The sequence below is a fragment of the Ovis canadensis genome, chromosome 18 (assembly GCF_042477335.2).
Source record: "Ovis canadensis isolate MfBH-ARS-UI-01 breed Bighorn chromosome 18, ARS-UI_OviCan_v2, whole genome shotgun sequence".
In the NCBI taxonomy this organism is placed as follows: Eukaryota; Metazoa; Chordata; class Mammalia; order Artiodactyla; family Bovidae; genus Ovis; species Ovis canadensis.
This window is the reverse complement of record NC_091262.1, coordinates 79802414-79826303: the sequence shown is the minus strand read 5'-3', so window position 1 is coordinate 79826303 and position 23890 is coordinate 79802414. Positions and strand designations below refer to the sequence as shown.

The 23890-nt window shown below is 46.3% G+C and overlaps 1 long non-coding RNA gene across 1 annotated transcript in view; it reads right to left on the bottom strand.

Moving 5' to 3' along the window:
* Window positions 1–3811: 3811 nt before the first annotated feature.
* The window catches only part of LOC138423663 (uncharacterized), a 39007-nt gene continuing 18928 nt past the window's right edge, over window positions 3812–23890 (bottom strand). The window contains exons 2-4 of the long non-coding RNA XR_011250383.1: window positions 11052–11120; window positions 9562–10003; window positions 3812–4214 (exon numbers count right to left, since the gene is read on the bottom strand). This is a non-coding gene — a long non-coding RNA (uncharacterized lncRNA). The remainder of the gene's footprint in view (window positions 4215–9561; window positions 10004–11051; window positions 11121–23890) is intronic.

Genomic DNA, 23890 nt, shown 5'->3' with positions numbered 1-23890 from the left:
ACAGTGATTTCTTACACGTGTACAAATGGTTTTATGTTTACAAAGTACTTTTCTACATTGCTATGGAGACTGAGGATGTAGCCTTTCCCTCTGAGAGGTAGACCTAGAAGTAACTGACAATCACACTACAGTGTATTTCTGGTTAAGAAGGCAAACAAAAACAGGGCGAGGCTCCCGCCCTCCCTCCCCAGCCTTCACTTTGGGACCTTCATGGAGAGACACTGCTGCTCTGTTAGTTACAGGACTGGTGGCTGTAACAAAGATGCCAACGTCACAGCAAGGAAAGTAAGGATGTCTCCTTCTCTTCCTTTAAATATAAGCTATGCAGGGCTGATACTGCAACTTCCTGGCTCCTGGGGCACAGGCTTCTCCTACCCCAATTCTGCCACCTTCAAGCACCTTTCACTTTGTAGCTCAGGAAGGTCATGCCTACAGCCAACCACACGACACAGCCAGATAAGGAGGAGGCAGAGAGCAGAGTGCACGGCTCTTTCCTTAAGGAGCTGCACGTGCTGCGTCTGCTTGCATCCCATTCGCTGCGAGTTGCTCACAGGGCCTCATCTAGCTGCAAGGGAGGCAGGAAGCATTGTCTCAGGGGGCGGCTCTGTTCCTAGCTCAAACTTAAAGGGCTCTGTTTTTAAGGAACGAGGGGGCAAATGGACACTGGGGAACAACTCACAGTCTTGGCCATGTCCACCCCTTTGGGCCCCCTGACTTCCATGCAGGCTCTCCCTTCCAGCCCCTGGACACATTCAACCCCTTCTCTTGAGATCAGTCCTGAAGTCCCGCCCAGGCATTGCATCCAGCCATGTCCAGGGTCCAAAGGGAATGTGCAGACCTCTTATCAAGACCAGATGTGAAGGCTCATGGATAGGGAAACTATTAATAAAAAAGACAGTGGTTTATAGCCCCCGTTAGGTGATGATGAGGCAAGAACAGCAGAACTGCTGTAAATCTTGCCTTTGGAACAGATGCACATGGACAAGACAGCTGCTGCTGTCCAGGATGATGACTGAATCTGGTCGGGCAGTCATCACCACCACTCTGCTGCAGCTGACCCCTTTGGTCACCCAGCCTCTGCTTCTTGGAGGAGTGCATTGTCCACCATCTCCCGCTGGCCTTGCTGGGTCCTCTGAGAACACTCTCCTTTCCCACCCCCGTCTCCAAATCCACCCTAGTAGTGGGCATGGCTGACTACACGCTTCCTGGTGGCCACCAAACTCCCACAGCAAATATCTGGCTGTGTCTACATTTTAGGAGTGTCGAGGGATCTCTTTGAGGCGGGGTGTCAAAAAGTAACAAGCTTTGGGAAGCTGGGCTATGGTTTATTTGGCAACACAATTCCCTGCAAAACTTAGTAGGTCTATTTGCATCTGGTTATTCCATATTGCATGTAACCCCACTTGAGATCTTGTCCATGTCTTGCTTTTTACTCTGAGGAAGCTGCTCTTTTGTTTCCAGGCCTCTGTTTTCAGCTCATTTCACAGCAGCTACTTTGATGTTATCTGAACCACAGGCCTGAGTGGGGAGACGCGGAACCACATTCAGACTGTGACCCCCAGGACAGCTGGCCTTGCCTGTTTGAGAACTCTTTATGGGAGGAGCTGGGAAGGGATTGGGTCATCTCTTTCTCCACCCGGACTGCACCTCCAAATCCATCTTCATAATTTTCCTGTATCACTTCCTAAAGGCAGCGTGCCACAGCCAACACATCTGTACTGAGTCTCAAACCAGTTTTCTCTTCTCAGGGGCCATCACGATGTATTCAATCTTCCAGACATCGCAGGGAGCATTTTTATGACAGGCTTTCGGCAGCACCAGGGCGGAGAGCTTTCCAGTTCACAAAACCTGAATCCTAGACTCTGGAGGCCAGACCTTGGAAGTCTGAGTTTGTTGTGGCAATGCCCCAGCCCCACTATGTTTGTGTAGCCAAATCTGTTAATAGTCAACATATTGGCTTGACTGCTAGAACAAATACCTAACCCTGAGCCCCCCAAAGTGGCTTAAACATGATGGGAGTTAATTTTTTTCTTATGTTACAGTCCAAGTGGTTCAGGATGACATGGTGACACCAGAACCTCAGGAACCTAGACATGTGTAGCCTGCTGCTTTACTGGCCTCAAAAGAAACTTTGAATTCACAGTCTAAGATGGCTGCTGCAGCTCCATCCATCCCATCTGCATTTTGGCCAGGGTTGAGCAGAGAAGAGGAAGAAGACAACATGCCCTGCCTCTTCCTCTCAAGCCCAGGGCCTGGAACACGCACGTGTCAGCCTACTCATATTCTGTGGCAAAGAGGGATCTGAGGCTCAGGACACTGGGTCGCCGGTGTGCCTGAGTGTCTGTGAGGACATGTGTATGTATGAGCTATTGTGCTGCCCAGGTCTCTCTCTCCTTCATCCAGTGCTCTTTCTTTAAGCAGCAACACTGGAAAGAAGCGGGCCTGGGAGAGAAGTGAGATCCTTTGTTCCAACTGTGAAATGCCTGCGCTTGGAATTGGGAACCCGGGGGACGGAATGAATGCTTGTGCATTGTGGTCATGTACGCTCAAGGCCCAGGACGCCCGCTGGCTGGGCAGCCGTGAGCCAGCCGGCCTGTGGGTGAACAGTGCCTACTGCCGTCCTGGCAGGGCCCGAGCCCCACCTTCCTGCCCGTCTTGCTCTGACGTTGCCAGCTGTGTGCGTCTCAGGGTTTTCGCCTATTGTTGTTCAGTCGCTCAGTCTTGTCCGACCCTTTGCAACCCCATGAACTGCAGCACACCAGGCCTTCCTGTCCTTCACTGTCTCCCGGAGTTTGCTCAAACTCATGTCCATTGAGTTGGTGACGTTATCCAACCATTTTCACCTGTAACATGGAGTTAATGCTTTTGTCCTGTTACATCACACGTACTTTTGGGACTTCAGATGGGAGACTGGGGCAAAAAGGCCATCAGCTGGAACATTGCGAGTGGTTGAACAGGGGACCCCGGAGGGACTCTGCAGATGAGATGAAGCTCAGCATATTGAGGTGGGAAAATGGTCGTGGATCACCCAGAGGGAGGCATGCAACCGGGAGGGTCCCTAGGGAAAGCGGGAGATGGTAGGGTCAGAGAAAAGAGGATGTGATGATGGCAGCAGGGGCCCTGGTGATGCAGCTGGAAGGCAGAGAGAAGGGCCAGCCGCCCAGGCATTGGAGGGCAAGACTTCTCCCCCGAGCCTGCAGGAGGAGCCGCCCCAGGTCACGCCTTGGCTTTAGCCCGGTGAGACCATTTGGACTCCTTCTCAGCCGTAAGCACAAGGGTTTGTGTGGTTTTCGGCTGCGGAGTTGGTGGCTCTCGTTACAGCAGCAACAGAAGTCAGATATGTGAAGGCCTGGGGCGCTGGGACCCTGTGGATTGCAGCTGGCAGGATGGGAACCAGTGGGTGGAAGGAGACTCAAAAGGAAAGGTCCAGAAGGAGCAGTTCGGCTCTTTGCTGGATGGTGAGCGGCCTCTGGGACCAGCGTGTGGGGGGCTGGGATGGGCTCCCGGGGAGGCCAGCCAGGAAGGCCCTGAACCCGCCTTTCACCCCCATCGAGGGGCCTGCGCTTAATCTGGAGGAAGAGAGACCCATGAGGGTGGTGTGGGGGCCCGTGGAGATGCCTCCGGGCGAGGAAATGACTGGCGGGTCGGGAGGCAACCGGAAACGGCCTCACGTAGCCGGAGTGCTTGCGGTCGCGGTGTTGTGCAAAGTTTTGGAAGCCGGTGCGTCTCAAGAAGTACCCGGGTGTGCAGGGCCGCGGAACGAATCTTGGATCAGCCAGACCAGAGCCCCAACAGCACAGAGAAACCAGAGGCAAAGACCCGGAGCTTTTATTGAGAGTGCTTTCAGAGACCACTACACAATCCAGGGTCCAGCGGCCGCTGGCTCTCGGGGGAGGGGCTGTGGAAGTGCAGAGATGCTCTGCAAGCGGAGCCCAGGAGGGTCCCTAGGAACTGGAAGCGTGGCTCAGCCAAGACGCACAATGAAAAGAAATGTGTGACCGTGAAAGAGACACTTTCAAAACCGCACGTTTGTCGTTTGCGGTGTTCACGGAAACAGGCCCATCAGCGGGGGTGGGCGCAGTGGGGGTGGGGGAGGCCTGGCGGAACGCGGCGAAGGGCTCCGGGAACAGGATTTCTGCGCGCGGCGAAGACGCCACCCTGGAAAGCCATGTGTGGACGCGTGCGTCCAACCGCCCCACGGATGGTTTCAGATCCTGCAGGGAAGAGAGAAAAAAACATTCTGAACATTGCCAGAATGGTATTTGAGTAAACAGTGTGGACAGCTGCTCCTCGCTGTCGGAGCCAAAGAAATTCTGCTGTCGTCCAGGAGGAAAAAGCGTTTGGTCCAGGAGGAAAACGCGTTTGACGAGGGACCTATTAACTGGGGGCTGATCTATCCGGCAGGATTGGCGCCCCTGCCAGGGGCACCCCGGGGGTCTGTGGACTCCACCTCGAGCACCCTTTTTTCAGCTGGCTGTGGGTTCCCTGATTTGCGGGTTTTTTTCCCTTCCTAGAGAAAGTGTTAACTGTGCGTGGGAGGGGGAGGCGGGCTGCAGCCTGGCTTGAACCCCAGGTGGAGATGTGGGAGGTGCTGGGAGAGCCCGGTGCCCCTCGAAGCGGCAGGTAGGGGCGGCGGGGAGGCCCGAGGAGGGCATGCCAAGGCCTGTCCGGCCCAAAGGTCAGAGGCACACAAAGGATGCTGGAGTTCGCCCTCTCCCCCGGGAATGACCCGAGTGTGAGAGCCGAGCTGCTCCTCCGGCAAAGCGCCTGGGGATTAATTAGTTTAATTGGTCCCTGCTTTAGGCCAAATAGTCAGTGTCAAAAGAGAAAAGTAAAAGATACTTTCCCATTTGGGAAGACAAAAACGGCCCCTGGCAATGGCGGAGGGTGGCAATAACAACAAAAGCCTTTGCGGGAGTTGACTTGAATGGCCTGGGAAGGCGGCTGGACCCCAGCTCGGACCCCCTCGCATACCAAGCAGAGATGGGAGCCCTCTGGGAAAGGCCGGCCCAGGAACTTGCTCTGGCCAAGGCGCCACCCCCAGCCTCGGGCAGAAACATCTTGAGGGGGGGGCTGCCCATTGAGCCTCCTTATCAGGGTTTCTACCCGAGGCCGCCCACAACTCTCCCCAGCCTCATTTGCAAGAGGAAACCAGGTTCTCAGAGGACTGGCTGGTTATGGCTGCGCCTCGCTTGGGCCGCTGGACTCTGATTTTCGTGCAGTAATTGTTGTGGGGCTGGGGAGCCTGGTGGGGACAGAGGCTTGAAGCAGGCCCACGGCTGTTAAGATGCGCAAGGACCTGTCTTATGTCTTAGAGGGTGGAGGTGTGGTGGCGGGGGGTGGGGGTTGGGCAGGGCCAGAGCCCACAGCCCAAGGTTAGGCTAGCTGTGTGACCTTGGACAAGTCGCTTGGCCCCTCTGGGCTCCTGTCCCCATCCCTCAGATGCAGATCAAGCATGTGCCCGTGTGTGCTGTTAGGATGGTGAGCACAGACGCCAAGGGCAGCTCTGGCGCGAGGACGGTTTGCAGTCCCAGGGGAGCTGGGACGAGTGAGGGAATCTCGGCTAAGGCTGAAGGAGTGGTCCCAGGTGCATTTTCCCAATTAAAGAAGGTTGAAAGAGTTGGACGCGACTGATCACGCACGCACGCAGGACAATACGAGAGTCGGAAAGATTGTTTGGGGAACCAAACTGTAATGACTTTAAAAATCACGCTGGACCTTTTCTATTTATATTCTCTTACCCAAGCCGAGGCAGAAAATGTTTATCTGTGCTGTTTTATAAGAGATGGCCTCTGGCCAGATGAGACACGACTTCGGTCCACAGCGCCCAGAAGACAAAGGGAGGAAGGGAGCTCCATCAGGAGCATTCATTGTGTCAAACTGCCCCGGAGAGACGAGGGTGGCCACTGTTTGTTTTGTTTTGTTTTACAGCTTTTTAAAAAAAAATTGTAAAATCTACTCTGTTGTTCTTGTTTAGTCGCTAAGTTGTGTCCAACACTTTGTGACCCCATGGACTGTAGCTTGCCAGGCTTCCCTGCCCTTCACCATCTCCCAGAGTTTGCTCAAACTCATGTCCATTGAGTTGGTGATGCCATCCAATTGCTCATCTTCTGTTTTCCCCTTCTCTTTTTGCCTTCAGTCTTGCCTAGCATCAGGGTCTTTTCCAACGAGTCTGCTCTTTGCCTCAGGTGGCCAAAGTACTGGAGCTTCAGCTTCAGCACCAGTCCTTCCAATGGATATTCAGGGTTAGTTTCCTTTAGGATGGACTGGTTTGATCTCCTTGCTATCCAAAGGACTCTCAAGAGTCTTCTCCAGCACCACAGCTCGAAAGTATCAATTCTTTGGCACTCAGCCTTCTTTATGGTCCAAGTCTCATATCTGTACATGACTAGTGGAAAAACTGTAGCTTTGACTATACAAACTTTTGTCGGCAAAGTGATGTCTCTGCCTCTTAATATGCTGTCTAGGTTTATCATAACTTCCCTTCCAAGGAGAGTGAAAAAGCTGGCTTAAAACTCAACATTCAAAAAACTAAGATCATGGCATCCGGTCCCATCACTTCATGGCAAATAGAAGGGGAAAAAGTGGAAACAGTGACAGATTTTATTTTCTTGGGCTCTAAAATCACTGCGGATGGTGATTGCAGCCATGAAATTAAAACATGCTTGCTCCTTGGAAAATCTACATAGCATATTATTTACTGTTTTAATAATCTTCAAGTGTATAGTCAAGTGGTGTTAAGTACATTTCACATCATTGTACAACCATCCCACCATCCGTTTCTAGAACTCTTTGATCTTTCCCAACTGAAACCCTGTCCCCATGAAACAACCCCTTCCTCTCCCTGCTTCCCCCTGGCACCCACCCTAAATTCCTCTCTCTGTGAATTGACTGCTCCGAGTACCTCATACGTGTGGACTCATATGCTCTTTGTCCTTTTTGTCTTACTTATTTCACTTAATGGTCTCAGCGTTTGGCCAGGTGATAGGATAAGTCAGATTTTCCGTCCTTTTTTAAAAAGCTGTATGTCTTTCTTCACTTGTTTGGCGGCCTCGGGTCTCAGCCGCAGCTCGTGAGCTTAGTGGTTGTGGTGCTCGGGTTTAGTCGCTCTGTGGCACGGGGGATACTATTTCCCCAACCAGACATTGAACCTGAGCGCACCTGTGTCCTCTGTTTTGCAAGGTGGATCCTCAAGCACTGGACCATTAGGGCCGTCCTTTCTTCCTTCTTAAGGCTGGAAAATATGCCAAGAGGGCTTCCCAGGTGGCAGCAGTGGTAAAGAACCTCCCCCTGCCAATACAGGAAACATAAGAGATTTGGGTTTGATTCTGGGGTCAAAAAGATCCCCTGGAGGAGGGCATGGCAGCCCACTCCAGTATTTTTGTCTGGCGATATTCCAAGAGGCCTTTGGTTTTATTCTGTGGTGTGATGGTGGTGGGGGATACAAAGAGAGAAAGAGGGGTTGGCCCAGATCCAGTGGCCAGAAGGGAGGTGGCCGTGGGCTCTTCTGGGGGCGGGATGAAGTTGCTGAGGTTGACTCGCTGTGGGAGGATTGGGGGAGATTTCATCCTTTTAGTAGCTTAAATGGAATACCTTAGGGCCAGATCGCAGGTGAGGCACTGGGACTACATGCGACATTTCAGGAAGCATCCTCAATATCAGTGACCAGATAAATCACATTTCACTGCAGTATTTAACAAAATCGAAGTAATCAAAAAAAATCTGTGATGAACAAAATATCAAAATTTAAAGTGAAGACAGGATTAGTCTGGTTCTGTCTCACTCAGGCTCTCACAAGGATTGGCCCAGCAAATCCTTGTCTTTATTTTAAATTTTGGTATTTTGTTCATCACAGATTTTTTTTCCATTATTTTTTGTCTAAGTTACAGTCAAATATACATAACACAAAACTCATCATTTGCAGCCATGTTGAGGTGTACAATTCGATGGTATTAAATACATTCAACTGCGTGCGTTCTCAGTTGCTCGGTCCTGTTCGACTCTGCGACCCCATGGACTGTAGCCCACTAGGCTTCTCTGTCCATGGAATTTTCCAGGCAAGAAGACGGGAGTTGGGTAGTCATTTCCTCCTCCAGGCGGTCTTCCTGACTCAGGGATCGACCCTGCATCTCCTATGTCTCCTGCATTGGCAGGTGGGTTCTTTATCTTTGAGCCGCCTGGGAAGCCCGTTAAATACATTCACATTGTTTGTGACTATCACCACCATCCATCCCCAGAAATTTCTTATCTTCCCCAACTGAAGCTCTGTCCCCATTAAACACAAACTCCCCTTTCCCCCTCGCCCAGCTTACTGGAAGCTACCCTTTTGCTATCTATCTCTATGGATCTGACTACTCTAGGGAACTCCTGGAAGTACAATCAGAACTCTTGTTCTTTTGTTATTGACATTTCACTCAGTGTATTGTCCTCAGGGTTCATCTGTGTTGTAAGAGTACCAGAATTATCTTCCTTTTTCAGACTGAATAACATCTCGTTGCACGGATAGACCACATCTTGTTTAGCCATTCATAGGTTGATGAACTTTGGGGTCTACTTCCACCCTTCAGCTATTGTGAATAGTGCTGCTACGGACATGATTGTGCAAAGAAATTTCTCGAGTCCCTGGCTTCAATTCTTGCAGAAGCACAATTCCTGGATTATATGGTAATTCTGCGTTTAGCTCTTTGAGGACAGGCAAAACTATTTTCCAATGCACCAGGATTTCAGTTTCTCTACACCCTTCCAACACTTGTTCTTTTCATTAAAAAAAAAAAAAAAAATTTAGCCAGCCTGGTGGGTGTGAGGTGGTGTCTCACGGTGGTTTTGATTTGCGTCTCCCCAGTGACTAATGATGCAGAACATCTCTTCATGTGCTTCTTGGCCATTTCTTAACTCTGGAGTAATGTCCATTCAATTCCTTTGTCCATTTTTGAATTGGGCTGTTTTACTTTGTTGTTGTGATTGAGCTGTATCTTCATTACTTTTGACTTAAAAATTATTGCCTGAAATGTGACTAATCTTCATTGCTGAGGTTTTTGGTGTTTCCTTGAATTCTGCATGAAGGGACCTCATTTGCCTCGCCCTAGTTCCAGACCTGGTTCTCTGGGGGAGGAAAGTTCCTGGAGGGGCGGGTGATAGCCAGGCTGGGAGAAGGTCAGACGAGGGGGAGTGGGATGGGGGGTGGCTGGTGGGAAGGGCAAAGTGGAGGGCTGAGGAAGGTCTGACCCTTGGTCTTCTCAAGGCTGCCGCGTAACAGCCCCTGTCTTCGAACAGGAGCCCTCCACGAGTGGTTTATCTTCGGAAAGGAGGAGGAAGGGTTGAGTTCGATGTTTGGGCCAATGCCTGGCAGAGGTAACAGAATAGCTGCAAATGTGGTGTTGAGGATGGGGAAGGACAGGTGGCCAGGAGAGGTGGGTGCTCAGCCATGCCAGTCTCTTGGGGATGTGTGCCCAGCCACGTGGATCCTACAGGGATGAAGACCCCAGAGGCAGTGCAGACCCACCCTCCTCCCTTACCCTTTGACCTGCCAGGCAGTTGGGGCTGCATAGGAGGTCCACTCACCAAGCTCAAACAGACTGCTTCCCTCTTCTAAAGGACGGGTGCCCTTCCTGCATCCTGGGTAGCAGGTGGTGTATCCATCACCAGCTGTGCATGTGCGTGCAGCTGAGTCCGACTCTATGGTGCCCCGCAGAGAGAAGCCCGCCAGGCTCCTCTGTCCATGGGATTCTCCAGGCAAGAATACGGGAGTGGGTTGCCATTATCTCCCGACCCAGGGATGGAACCCGCCTCTCCTGTGTCTCCTGCATTGGCAGGCGGGTTCTTTACCACTGAGCCACCTGGGATGCCTTATCCATCACCACGGCCAAGCCCAAAGGCAGTGGTGGTGACGCGTCGAGTCTCCAAGGAACTGAGAGAACCTCAGATTCTCACCAGAATTCAACCCACATCTCAGCGTCGTTAGCATCAAACTGGGACCTGCTTGTTCTGACTTCTGGACAGCATCCTAAGAAGAATGGTTATTAGGGTCATTAATAATGATCAGTTGGCCTTTATTCTCAAAGACAGAGGTGTTCCTTCTGGGAGGCCTAGCTGAAATGCCACATCCCAATTTGATAAAAACTATGAATATACAAATCTGAGTTCAATGACTATGAAGTAGAGTAAATAAAAAGAAAAGCACACTGAGCTCTATCATAATTAATTTTCTGAATTCAGAGATAAACAGAAAATGCTAAATGCAGCCAGGTAAGAAGGAGACCTAGAGAGGAACAATCTGCAAATGCCAGTAGTGTTCTTTTTGGAAACAGTGCAAGCTGGAAGTCAGTGGGGCTAATATCTTTAAAATAGAGAAAGAAATTGTTCATCTAGAATTCTATTTTCTGCAAAAATATCTTTCCAAAATGCAAGGCAAAATAAGGAGTTTTAAAGACCCTAGCAGACTGACATTACAGGAAATATTAAAGGAAGTTAATATTAAAGGAAGCAGAAAGAAGATAATATTAGGTAGAAACCTGGATCTACAGAAAAAGAGGCAAGAGTATTAGAAGTGGCAGATATGTAGAGAAATGTAAAAAAAAATTAAAAACAAACAAAAGCTCATTTTAAGACTGATTATTCACAGTGATATTTGTGGCATTCTGGCAGTTCTTAGTTTTATTTAAAAACTTGAATTAATATATTTAAATTATAGATGTCATGTATACTCATTTCATTCAGATTCAAATAGAAACTCAATAATAATAAAATTTCAATCTATTCCCTGAAAGAAGTAATGTTTGATAATCAACCTCCTATACATTTTGCATATTAAACATTAAAATATACAAACAAGTATGGAATATTAATTTTTACATGAAATATTAAACATTATTCTGCTAATTGCATTTAAAAACACTAAAAGAAAAATTTTCTTCAACGTTTAATTTCCTTAAAAAACAACTGACCATTTAAAACAAAATATCAACAATATACTCTGAAAAGTAAAATCTATGACCACAGTAGTACATAGGACAGGGGAATTAAATGAAAGAATATTGTTGCAGGATACTTACATTATATGTGAAGTGGTACAACATTTGACGGTAGACTGTGATATGTATGTTTAAATTCTGGAGCTACTTCTGAAAATTAGAACAAAGAGATTCGATTGATTAGAGAGAATCAATCTGTGGGGAAAATGGAAATTAAAAAAAAATTAATTGCAAAGAAGAAAGGAAAAAAAGAACAAAAGACAGATGGGACAAATAAGAAACAAGGGGATACGGCTTCTCTGGTGGCTCCATTGTTGAGAGTCCTCCTGCCAATGCAGAGATACGCGCCTCATCCCTGGTCTGGGAAGATTCCATATGGGGCAGCTAAGCCTGTGTGCCACAGCTTCTGAAGCCCATGGACCCCGGAGGCCATGCTCTGCAACAGGAGGAGCCACAGCAATGAGAAGCTTGCGTTCGGCATCTAGAGAGTGGTCCCACTTGCCACAGCTGGAGAAAAGCCACCGAGCAATGCAGACCCAACACAGTCCAAAAAAAAGTGGAAAGACGGTAGACCTACACCCAGTGATTCTGATAATTATATCAAACGTTTACATCTGCACATACTTTAGTAAAAGGCAGAGATTGTGACACGGGATGAAAGAGCAAGGCTCAACTATATGCTGCTTGAAAGTGAACATGTTAGCCGCTCAGTCGTGTCTGGCTCTTTGCGGCCCCATGGACTGGAGCCCGCCAGGCTCCTCTGTCCATGGAATTGTCCAGGCAAGAATTCTGGAGTCAGTAGCCATTTCCTTCTCCAGGGAAGCTTCTCAACCTAGGGATTGAACTCAGGTCTCCTGCATTTCGGGTAGATTCTTCACCATCTGAGTCACTAGGGAAGACCCCATATGCTGCTTATAGAAACCTATTTTAAATATACAAAAATCAATTGTATGTTCACATACTATCAAAAAAAAGTTGGTAAGTGAAAATTTAAAATGCTGTGTTATAAATGAATTATATAAACGAAAAGCAAAAGAATGAGGGAATATTGAAAAGGCACCCAAGCCAGTCTGAAAGAGCTCCCAATGGCCAATGCTGTAACAATATTAGAAACAGAATAAACTATGACAGTATTGGATTATAGAGGAAAACAATGGAAGGGGAAAGACTAGCAATCTCCTCAAGAAAATTAGAGATATCAAGGGAATATTTCATACAAAGATGGGCATGATAAAGGACCGAAATGCTATGGACCTAACAGAAGCAGAAGACATAGAGAATACACAGAAGAATTATACAAAAAAGATCTTAATGACCTGGATGACCTCGATGATGTGATCACTCACCTAGAACTGGACATCCTGGAGTGTGAAGTCAAGTGGGCCTTAGGAAACATCACTACAAGCAAAGCTAGTGGAAGTAATGGAATTCCAACTAAGCTATTTCAAATCTTAAAAGATGATGCTATCAAAGTGCTGCACTCAATATGACAGAAAATTTGGAAAACTCAGCAGTGACCACAGGACTGGAAAAGGTCAGTTTTCATTCCAATCCCAAAGAAGGGCAATGTCAAAGAATGCTCAAACAACCACACAATTGCACTCATTTCATATGCTAGCAAGGTAATACTCAAAATCCTTCAAGCTAGGCTTTAATAGCACGTGAACTGAGAACTTCTGGATGTACAAGCTGGATTTAGAAGAAGCAGAGGAACCAGAGATCAAATTGCCAACATCCATTGGATCACCGAAAAAGCCAGAGACTGCCTGGATCGCAACAAACTGTGGGAAATTCTTAGAGAGATGGGGCTATGAGACCACCCTCCCTGTCTCCTGAGAAATGTGCACGCAGGTCAAGATGCAACAGTTAGAACCGGACATGAAACAATGGGCTGGTTCAAACTGGGAAAGGAGTACGTCAAGGCTGTATATTGTCTCCCTGCTTATTTGACTTATATGCAGAGTACACCATGTGAAATGCCACGCTGGATGAAGCACAAGCTGGAATCAAGATTGGCGGGAGAGATATCAGTAATCTCAGATATGCAGATGACACCACTCTTATGGCAAAAAGTGAAGAACTAAAGAGCCTCTTGATAAAAGTGAAAGAGGAGAGTGAAAAAGCTGGCTTAAAACTCAAGATTCAAAAATGAAGATCATGGCATCCGGTCCCATCATTTCGTGGCACATAGATGGGGAAACAATGGAAAGAGTGACAGACTTTATTTTTGGGGGCTCCAAAATCACTGCAGATGGTGATTGCAGCCATGAAATTAAAAGACGCTTACTCCTTGGAAGAAAAGTTATGACAAACCTAGACAGCATTCTAAAAAGCAGACATATTACTTTATTGATAAAGCTCCATATAGTCAAAGCTGTGATTTTTCCAGTAGTCATGTATGGATGTGAGATTTGGAGCATAAAGAAGGCTGAGTGCGAAAGAATTGATGCTTCCAAACTGTGGTGCTGGAGAAGACTCTTGAGAGTCCCTTGGACTGCAAGATCAAACCAGTCAGTCTTAAAGGAAATCAACCCTGAATATTCATTGGAAGGACTGATGCTGAAGCTGAAGCTCCAGTACTTTGGCCCCCTGATGTGAAGAGCCAACTCATTGGAAAAGACCCTGATGCTGGGAAAGACTGAGGGCGGGAGAAGGGGACGACAGAGGATGAGATGGTTGGATGGCATCACCAACTCAACAGACATGAGTTTGAGCAAACTCTGGGAGATGGTGATGGAAGGGAGGCCTGGTATGCTGCAGTCCACGAGTTCTCAGAGTCGGGTATGATTGAGTGACTGAACAACAAGTATTGGATTATAACCCAAATAATAAACTGAATATATTTTAGTCTGAACAAATATAAATTAATAATGTAATAGATAAATAAATGAAATTATATGAAAAGGAATATCACTGAAGTGAAATGAAAAGGAATGATACCTATTTATAGAAGAAGCCCAATTAATTCATGTAAAAAGGAATAGGGGGAAATAGAAAAATCCAAATAGAATTTCATGGATATCATGGAGGCAAAATACACCAATGGATGCTAAAATTAGTGGGAGAAAGTGTAAGAAGAAACAGAACCTTTGCATTGCCTCAAAGTATCTCCCTGCTCTCTTACAAAAAGAAAAATAGTGGCTATACAGTGGAGGAACCTGACAGACACCATCTTTACAAAATGATGAAAGTTCCCGTCACAAGAAATAAGACACGGTAACATCGAGGACTCCCTGATATGGCACAGGTTACTCCTGTGGTATTTCTCTCGATGATGCAGAATCTCAAATCACTATGAGAAGGCATGACGCAACACAGATCAAGGAACGGTCGAGAAAACACCTGACCACTGACTGCTCTTCAAGAGTGCCGAGTCCTGACCAACGGAAACACTGAACAACCGCAAGACTGCAGGGGCCTAAGGACGCGCCAACTAGAGGCAGCGTGGGATCCTGAGCTGCCCTCCAGAAGTGAAGAGCATTTGTGGAAAAGTGGTAAAATCCAAATAAAATTTGTAGTTTAGTTAACAGTATTTTACCAATGTTAATATCTCGGTTTTTAAATTAGTCCATGACTTAGGCGTTATCATTAGAAAAGGTGAGTAAAGGGTATATGTGTCTTCTGATATTCTGTGTCTAAAAAAGAATATATGTAAGAATTAAAGATATTAAAATTTAAAAAATAAAAAGCTAAAAAAAGTATATATCTATTGTTTTTATGTATATATAAATGTATATATATTATATATGTATATAAATGTGTATATGTATATAAATGTGTATATATGTACATGTGCATATAAAGAATGTATATATTTGCATATGTATATGAATATATAGATACATAAACTAAATCTCTTTGCTGTACTCCTGAAACTAACACAACACTGTAAATCAGCTGTACGTCAGTTGGCGAGAACAGCGTGGAAACATACACTACCACACGTGAAGTAGATAGCCAGGGGGAATTTGCTGTGTAATTCACAGAACTCAAACTGGGACTCTGTAACAACTTAGAGGGGTGGGAGGTGGGAGGGATGTTCGAGAGGGCGGGGATGTACGTACACCTATGGCTGATTCAGGTTGATGCACGGCAGAAACCAACACAATATTGTAAATCAATTATCCTTAAATTAAAAAAAAAACAATAAAACACCAAAAGTGCATGCACCTAAGTAAAGGCTTTATATATTACAGGTCTAGCCATCGCTTGACTGTAACCTTGTGAGAAGCCTTGAGCCTGAACCACTCAGTTCATGGATTGCTGATGCTCAGAAGTTGTTAATAAATTTTGTTGTCTTAAGTCACTATGTTTTGGGTTACTTTTAAAATGCAACAATAGACACCTACTACTTAGTGAGTTTTAGGAAATCGTTACTATAAACAGAATAAACATGTGGTCAAGACTGCCAAAAATAATTCTACATCAATAAAAAGTTGTTTGTTTTGAAAAAAAAAAAAAAAACCTTAACAAACAATACAGTTTATGATAGCATAAAATACATGAACGCCTAGGGATAAACGTCACACAATATATACCAGACCTGCCCCCTAAAAACTATAAAACACTGAAATTAAAAAGAAAAATAAGAGAGAAACTAAAGATGGTATGAAGAAATAAAGAGCTATATCTTGTTCATGGATCCAAAGATTCAATATGGTTAGATATCAATTTTGCCATCAATAATCTATGGATTCAGTGCGAATCTCAATTATAATCACACTGGTCTTTTTGTGGCAGTTGATAAGGCAGTTCTAAAATTTACATGGAAATTCAAGGAACATGAATAGCCAAATCAATTTTGAAAAAGAAGAAAGAAGGAGGATTTATACCACTGAATTTTAAGACCTACTGTGAAGCAGTATGCTGTTGGTGTAAGAACAAATATCTAGATCAGTGGAACAGAATAGAGAACCTAGAAAAAGATCCAGCTTTGTATGGCCAATTGATTTTTTTTAAAACGGGTGTGGTGAATCTTAGGGAAAAGGAAAGTTTTTAAAACAAATATTGATACATAAAAACATAAACATACATAAAAACACGAACCTCAACCCCTACCTCACATCACACACAAAAGTAATTTTGAAATGGATCACGGACCCGAACATAAAAACCAAAAATATAAAACTTCTAGGAAATGGAGAGAGATGATTTGTGCCCTTGAGGTAGGCAAAGGGTTTTTAAATTCTTTGCATTTTATCTCTTTATTTCTGGTGGCCCTGGGTTGCTGCTGTGGCACGGCTTCTTGTGCTGGCCTTTCTGGTTGTGGAGCACAGGTTCTGGGCTGCGGGCTATGTGTCTGCGGCACGTAGGTTTAGTTTGCCCCATAGCACCTGGAATCTTCTGGGTCCAGGGACTGAACCTGTGTCGTCTTTATCGGCAGTCGGATTCAGATCCACTGTACCACCCGGGAAGTACTCCGGCAAAGGGTCCTTAATAAGACCCGCACCGTTACAAAGCGCAAAATGATGAAAATGGATGCCAGCAAACTGAACATCCGGCTTTCAAATGACCTGTTAAAAGACAATGGACAGACAAACCAGTCTGCGAGAACAGATGTGCAGCTCACAATCTGATAAGGGACTTTAGCAGAATTTAATAAGCGCACGAACAACGTAATTAAAATATTGGATGAAAAACTTTGAACAGATACTTCACACAAGAAGCTCTGCAGACAAGGGAGCCCTTGGCTGTTCCCTCTGCCTGAAGTGTCTCCTCCTCCATCCGTCTCACTAACTCCCTCTTCAAGTCTTTGCTCAAACTTTGCCTTCTCAAAGAGGCCTCCCTTGACATTTTACTAAATATTACACTCTGCCCCGGCTCCTCCCCACCACACACATATTCCAAATCCCCTCTTTTTTCTTCTTGCTTTTTTTCCCTTGGCACACCCATCACTTTCTAACACACTGTAAAATTTACTTACTTATGCTTATTCATTATCTCCGTCCCCTGTGAGAATGAGCAAGAACTCTGTGTATTTTTCCACTGATGCATCCCGAGCGTCTACATGAGTGCCTGACATGTAGTAGGTGTTCAAAAAAAAAAAAAAAATCTCTCTTTTATACGTGAGTGAATGAATAAAAGGCTGCTTTTATGCTTCTGCTTTGTTTTTGATCTCCAGCAGTGTTACTTTGATATGTCAGGCATGAATTCATTTTCATTTATCCTGCTACAGACTCGCCATGCATCTTAAACGTAAGATTTCCATCCATCGTCAGTTCTGGGAAATTCTTCGTCATTATATCTTCACGAAGTTCACCTTTTAGTCCTGTTCTGTCTAGTTGCTTCTAGAACGTCAATTAGATAATGTTATGCTATTTATTTGATCCTCGTGTCTCTTAACGGCTTTCTTTTTTTTCTGACCTCCTTTTTTTTCTCTTTGCATCAGTAGGTAATTTCTTTCACTCCACCTTTTATTTGACAAATTCTGTTTTCAGGAAACAGGTCTAATCTGCTGTTTTTCCAAATATGAAGGTTTTCATACCATCAGTAAGATTTTCACAGCCAATTCTGCTTGGTTCCTTTTCAAATTTATTTGGTCTTTCCTCCCTTCCCCCGAGAGTGCTTTATTAATTCCCCATAATTTTGGTTTCCAGTTTCAGTTCCAGTTCTTTGAAACATTTAATGCTGTTCTCTCACATCATCCCACCTTCTTCTTCCCCCACTGTGTCCAAAAGTTTGTTTTTCATCTGTGTCCCCTTTGCTGCCCTGCACATAGGATCGTTGACACTATCTTTCTAGATTCCAACATATGTGTTAATGTACAATATTTGTTTTTCTGACTTCACTCTATACCATAGGCTCTCGGTTCATCCACCTCATTGGAACTGACTCAAATGCGTTTCTTTTCAGATAGCCAGTGGGAGTTTGATATACGATACGGGGAACACAAAGCCGGCGCTCTGTGACAACTCGAGCAAAGGATAGGAGCGGGGCTTGAGAGGCAGGGGGCCCATGTACGCCTGTGACCGATTGGCACTGCTATATGGCAGAGGCCATCACAATATTGTAAAGGAATTATCCTCCAATTAAATAAATTTTACAAACATTTAAAAGAAACGTTTATTTAAGTTCCTTAATTAGTAGTTGCGTGTATCTGATGAACTCGGGGTTCTGACTTGGGACTGTGAACACCTCGTTGGTAGGTTTATATTTGTGGGGTCCTTTGAGGCCAGGTTGTGGAGGAGGGGGATTTGCGTTTGCTTCCAGCAGGAGAACCTTATTGGAAATATCTTTAATTTTACAGTTTGGGGTTTTCTGGACCCAAACATAGTGTAAATGTGACCCACAAACTTTTGTGAAATAAGAACACAGGAGACTGGTTTTCTCCACCTAGATTCCAGATGAAGACAGCGAGCTTGCTTGCCATCTCCTTTGCCAACTTTTTAGTCAGGAAGTCCTGCTTCCCTAAAGACCAATCCCCTCTCTCTGGCTAAGCCCAACAGAGGCTTCTTGCTCCTGCAAAGTTTTCAGGGAATCTGAACAACTGTCCAGACAGCGGCCCCACATGGAGCAACTCAGTGACCTATGTTGCGACAATCCCAACACAGGTCTGCCATCCTGATGCATGGCCTGCAGAGTCTGGTTTTGGTCTAGAAGTGATTCACCTCTCTTCTTCTCAGCATCCATTGGCCAGAACCAGTCCCGAGGCCAGGCCAGTTGGAAGAAGGCCGGGAATGTGTCCATCTGTGCCTGGAGATGCTGGCTCCAGGGGAAGGGGGTCCCAACATCCCATCTCGCAGGTGCCATAAGCCCTCTCTCCTGTCCCTGACAACCACCGAGACCTACACTGCTAGGGCCCTGGGCCTGACTGATAGCCTGGAGTCATGTCAGCTTCAGGACTGGCTAAGCCATCACTCACTTTCACCTCTCCCTTAAATTCTGGGTGACTTCTTCACCTTCCTGCAAGCTCAACTGCACATTGCAAATGATGTTTCTTATATTTTATGTAACATCCACAGGCATTTCGTTTTAGGGGGTATTATCTACTTCTGCTTTATTGACTATGCCAAAGCCTTTGACTGTGTGGATCACAATAAACTGTGAAAAATTCTGAAAGAGATGGGAATACCAGACCACCTGAGTTGCCTCTTGAGAAACCTACATGCAGGTCAGGAAGCAAGAGTTAGAACTGGACATGGAACAACAGACTGGTTCCAAATAGGAAAAGGAGTATGTCAAGGCTGTCTATTGTCACCCTGCTTATTTAACTTCTATGCAGAGTACATCATGAGAAACGCTGGACTGGAAGAAACACAAGCTGGAATCAAGATTGCCGGGAGAAATGTCAATAATCTCAGATATGCAGATGACACCACCCTTATGGCAGAAAGTGAAGAGGAACTAAAAAGCCTCTTGAAGAAAGTGAAAGAGGAGAGTGAAAAAGTTGGCTTAAAGCTCAACATTCAGAAAACGAAGATCACGGCATCTAGTCCCATCACTTCATGGGAAATAGATGGGGAAACAGTGGAAACAGTGTCAGACATTATTTTTTGGGGCTCCAAAATCACTGCAGATGGTGATTGCAGCCATGAAATTAAAAGATGCTTACTCCTTGGAAGAAAAGTTATGACAAACCTAGATAGCATATTGAAAAGCAGAGACATTACCTTGCCAACAAAGGTCCATCTAGTCAAGGCTATGGTTTTTCCAGTGGTCATGCATGGATGTCAGAGTTGGACTGTGAAGAAGGCTGAGCACCGAAGAATTGATGCTTTTGAACTGTGGTGTTGGAGAAGACTCTTGAGAGTCCCTTGGACAGCAAGGACATCCAACCAGTCCATTCTGAAGGAGATCAGTCCTGGGTGTTCATTGGAATGACTGATGCTAAAGCTGAAACTCCAATACTTTGGCCACCTTATGCAAAGAGTTGATTCATTGGAAAAGACCCTGATGCTGGGAGGGATTGGGGGCAGGAGGAGAAGGGGATGGCAGAGGATGAGATGGCTGGATGGCATCACCAACTCGATGGACATGAGTTTGAGTGAACTCTGGGAGTTGGTGATGGACAGGGAGGCCTGGTGTGCTGCGATTCATGGGGTCGCAAAGAGTCGGACACGACTGAGTGACTGAACTGAACTGAACTGATTATTATTGAGAAACCTAGACAGCTTATTAAAAAGCAAAGATGTCACTTGGCCGATAAAGGTCCATATAGTCAAAGCTATGGTTTTTCCAGTAGTCATGTACAGATGTGAGAGTTGGACTATAAAGAAGGCTGAGTGCCAAAGAATTGATGCCTTTGAACTGTGGTGCTGGAGAAGACTCTTGAGAGACTCTAGGACTGCAAGGAGATCAAACCAGTCCATCCTAAAGGAAATCAACCCTGAATATTCATCAGAAGGACTGATGCTGAAGCTGAAGTTCTAATATATTGGCCACCTGGTGCAAAGAGCTGACTCATTGGAAAAGACCCTGATGCTGGGAAATATTGAGGGTAGGAGGAGAAGGGGATGACAGAGGATGAGATGATCAGATAGCATCACCGACTCAGTGGACATGAACTTGAGCAAACTTCAGGGGAGAGTGGAGAACAGGGAAGCCTGGTATGCTCCAGCCCATGGGGTCGCAAAGAGTCAGACATGACTTAGTGACTATGCAGCAACAACAGAAATGAGTATTATCCACACCTTGCAGACGAGGGGAACTGGCTAGAAAGCTTTGCTAACTGGCCGCAGGACGCACATGAGATAGCCTTGCTCTTGGTCAGGCCTGTGTGACCTAGGCATTCCAGCTGGCCTTCCTCGGGAGAGGGAGGGTGGGAAGGTGTCTGGCACAGATCAGGTGCAGGCTTCCCAGAGGAGGCAACCTTCGATTGGGCCTGGAAGGGTACACGGTTGGGGCGCAGGGGTGTGGCCCTGACCCAGACCAGGCAGAAGCCTGAGGGTGTGACAAGGTCAGGACACAGGTGAGCCGCTCCATAAATATTTACTGAATAAATGAATAAATAAATAGCCTATGAGAGGGCTGAGGGGGTGAATAAAGCTGTCAGTAAAGCCTGAGTCAGTCTCTCTTGTGATGGCTTGTGTCTGACCCCGAGTGTTTCTACCTGTTCTTGCCTCATTTCCCAAGCTAAACAAGCCGGGAAGGACTTGTGGGAACGCCAGGGAATGAGTCCCTCTTCCAGTCTTAGCAACTGCAGTTACCTAAAATTGCAAGCCTGTCTGATCTTATTAGCGAAATAAGACTCAAAAGGGGGCCTAAGGTGGAAGTTCAGCCCTGATGTGGAGACGCAGCCTCTTTGTCTGTCTCCGGTCCTGGGTAGAACCCCGGACGCTGCCAGGCTGGCCGAGTGAGCGCCCCACGCCCGCGCCCCAAGCCCGCCCCAGGGAGGAGGAGAAGGCAAACAGAGGGCAGAGCCAAGTTCAGCCTGGACCACACTCAGCGCCTGGCTCCGTCATAAACACCCTCCCTCGTCTTTATTACGAGGCGGGAACTTGAGCCCCAGGGCCTGCAGGAAGGGCTCCGTCCAGAAAAGCCCACTGAGGCAGATACCAATGGGAGGCCTAGCAGCGTGGGCCTTAGGTGAGCGGCGAGGGGGTCAGGAGGAAAGGCCAGGAGTCGGGGCTCTGGATCCTGTTCAAGGACCTTGACACCTTGACGTTCATGCAGTGAGAGAGCTGAATAGGTGGAAGCTCGCAGGACCCAACGCGGAGATCTTATTTGCAGCAGCAAGTTGCTTCTCTAGGGAGTGTTTCAGAAGACAGAAATATTGTGGTCTGCTCGGGTGGCTAGGATGCATCACAGAAACAGCTGTTTATCGATCTCCTCCTGGGGGCCACGCTCAAATTAGTGCTTTCACACCCATTATCTTAGGCACTCCTCGTGAAAGCCTGCAGACAGGGATCATTATCCCCGGTTTTTAGATGAGGGATCGAAGAAGCACTGGTTAAGTAACTCGCCCCAGGTCACTTAGCTGGTAAGTGCGGCCTGGGGAGCCTCTTCCCCATCAGACTCGGAGAAGGCGGTCTGCCTCAACACCGTTTTTTTTAAGGAGCCGCTGGACACCTGTGCAGTTTTGCCTAAAGCAGAAAAAATAATGTTCAAGGACTTGAAGGCTTATAAAGCTTAAAACAAAATTTTATTATTTTTTCGTTTTTACAATATTGTGTTGGTTTCTGCCAGACTACAATGCACGTCATTTATATCTCTATATATCTTCCCTCCCTCTAAAGGAAATCAACCCTGAGTATTCACTGGAAGGACTGACGCTGAAGCTCCAATATTTTGGCCACCTGATGCCAAGAGCCAGCTCATTGGAAAAGACCCTGATGCTGGGAAAGACTGGGGGCAAAGGAGAAGGGGACGACAGAGGACGAGATGGTTGGAATGCGTCACTGACTCAATGGACATGAATTTGAGCAAACTCTGGGAGGTAGCGAAGGACAGGGAAGCCTGACGTGCTGCAGTCCACGGGGCTGCAAAGAGTCGGACACGACAGAGCAACTGAACAACAGCCCTTCCGTCTTAAGCCTCACTCCCTCCTGCTCCATCCCACCACTCTAGGTCATCACAGGGCACCAAACTGGGCTCCTCTGCTCTACAGCAATGTGGGAGGGGCTCACGGGAGTCACAGCGCATCTCGGAGGGATTCAGAGTGGAATCCCAGGCTCTCTGGAGGTCTGAATGGATGAGGATGAAGTTGCTTCTGTGGGCGATGGGTGGCTCCGCTACCCCCACGCCAAATGCACTTCTTTTTGTTTGTTTCTTCTTTAAACTTTTAATAAGTGAAAACTCCTGAGAGAGCAAACCAAATGTTCTCACCAAAAAATAAAAAAAGGATAAATATGTGAGGTGATCAGTTCAGTTCATTTGCTTAGCCGTGTCCAACTCTTTGCGACCCCATGGACCACAGCACTCCAGGCCTCCCTGTCCATCGCCAACTCCTGGAGCTTACTCAAACTCATGTCCATTGAGTCGGTGATGCCATCCAACCATCGCATCCTCTGTCATCCCCTTCTCCCACCTTCAATCTTTCTTTATGTGAGGTGACAGGCATGTTAATTATCTAGATGGGGGGGAATCCTTTCACGATGTTCGTACATGCTAAGTTGCTTCAGTCACATCTGATTCTTTGCGACCCCAGGCTCCTCTGTCCATGGCATTTCTCTGGCAAGAATACTGGAGCGGGTTGCCATACCCTCCTCCAATGAATCTTCCCTACCCGGGGGTGGAACCCCCATCTCTCAGGTCTCCGGCATTGGCAAGTGGGTTCTTTACCATTTGCGCCACCTGGGAAACCTGTATAAGTGTATCAAAACACCATGATGTACTCTTCAAATATCTCACAAATCTATATGTGAATAACATGTCAATAAGCTAAAAAATAACTTTAAAAAATGGAGTACTGTAGATTCACAAGAAGTTGCAAAATTAGTAGAGAGGTCCCAAGAACCCATCGCCTAATTACCCTCATAGTTAATCTTACATTTTGTAGTGAAATATCACATGGAGGAATTTGACGTTGGTGTGGTGTTCGAGTATAGTTCTATATCATTAATTATTTTTATTGGGGTGGACATGGAACAACAGGCTGGTTCCAAATAGGAAAAGGAGTATGTCAAGGCTGTCTACTGTCAACCTGATTATTTAACTTCTATGCAGAGTACATGAGGAGAAACGCTGGGCTGGAAGAAGCACAAGCTGGAATCAAGATTGCCGGGAGAAATATCAATAACCTCAGATATGCAGATGACACCACCCTTATGGCAGAAAGTGAAGAGGAACTAAAAAGCCTCTTGATGAAAGTGAAAGAGGAGAGTGAAAAAGTTGGCTTAAAGCTCAACATTCAGAAAACGAAGATCATGGCATCCAGTCCCATCACTCCATGGGAAATAGATGGGGAAACAGTGGAAACAGTGTCAGACTTTATTTTTGGGTGCTCCAAAATCACTGCAGATGGTGACTGCAGCCATGAAATT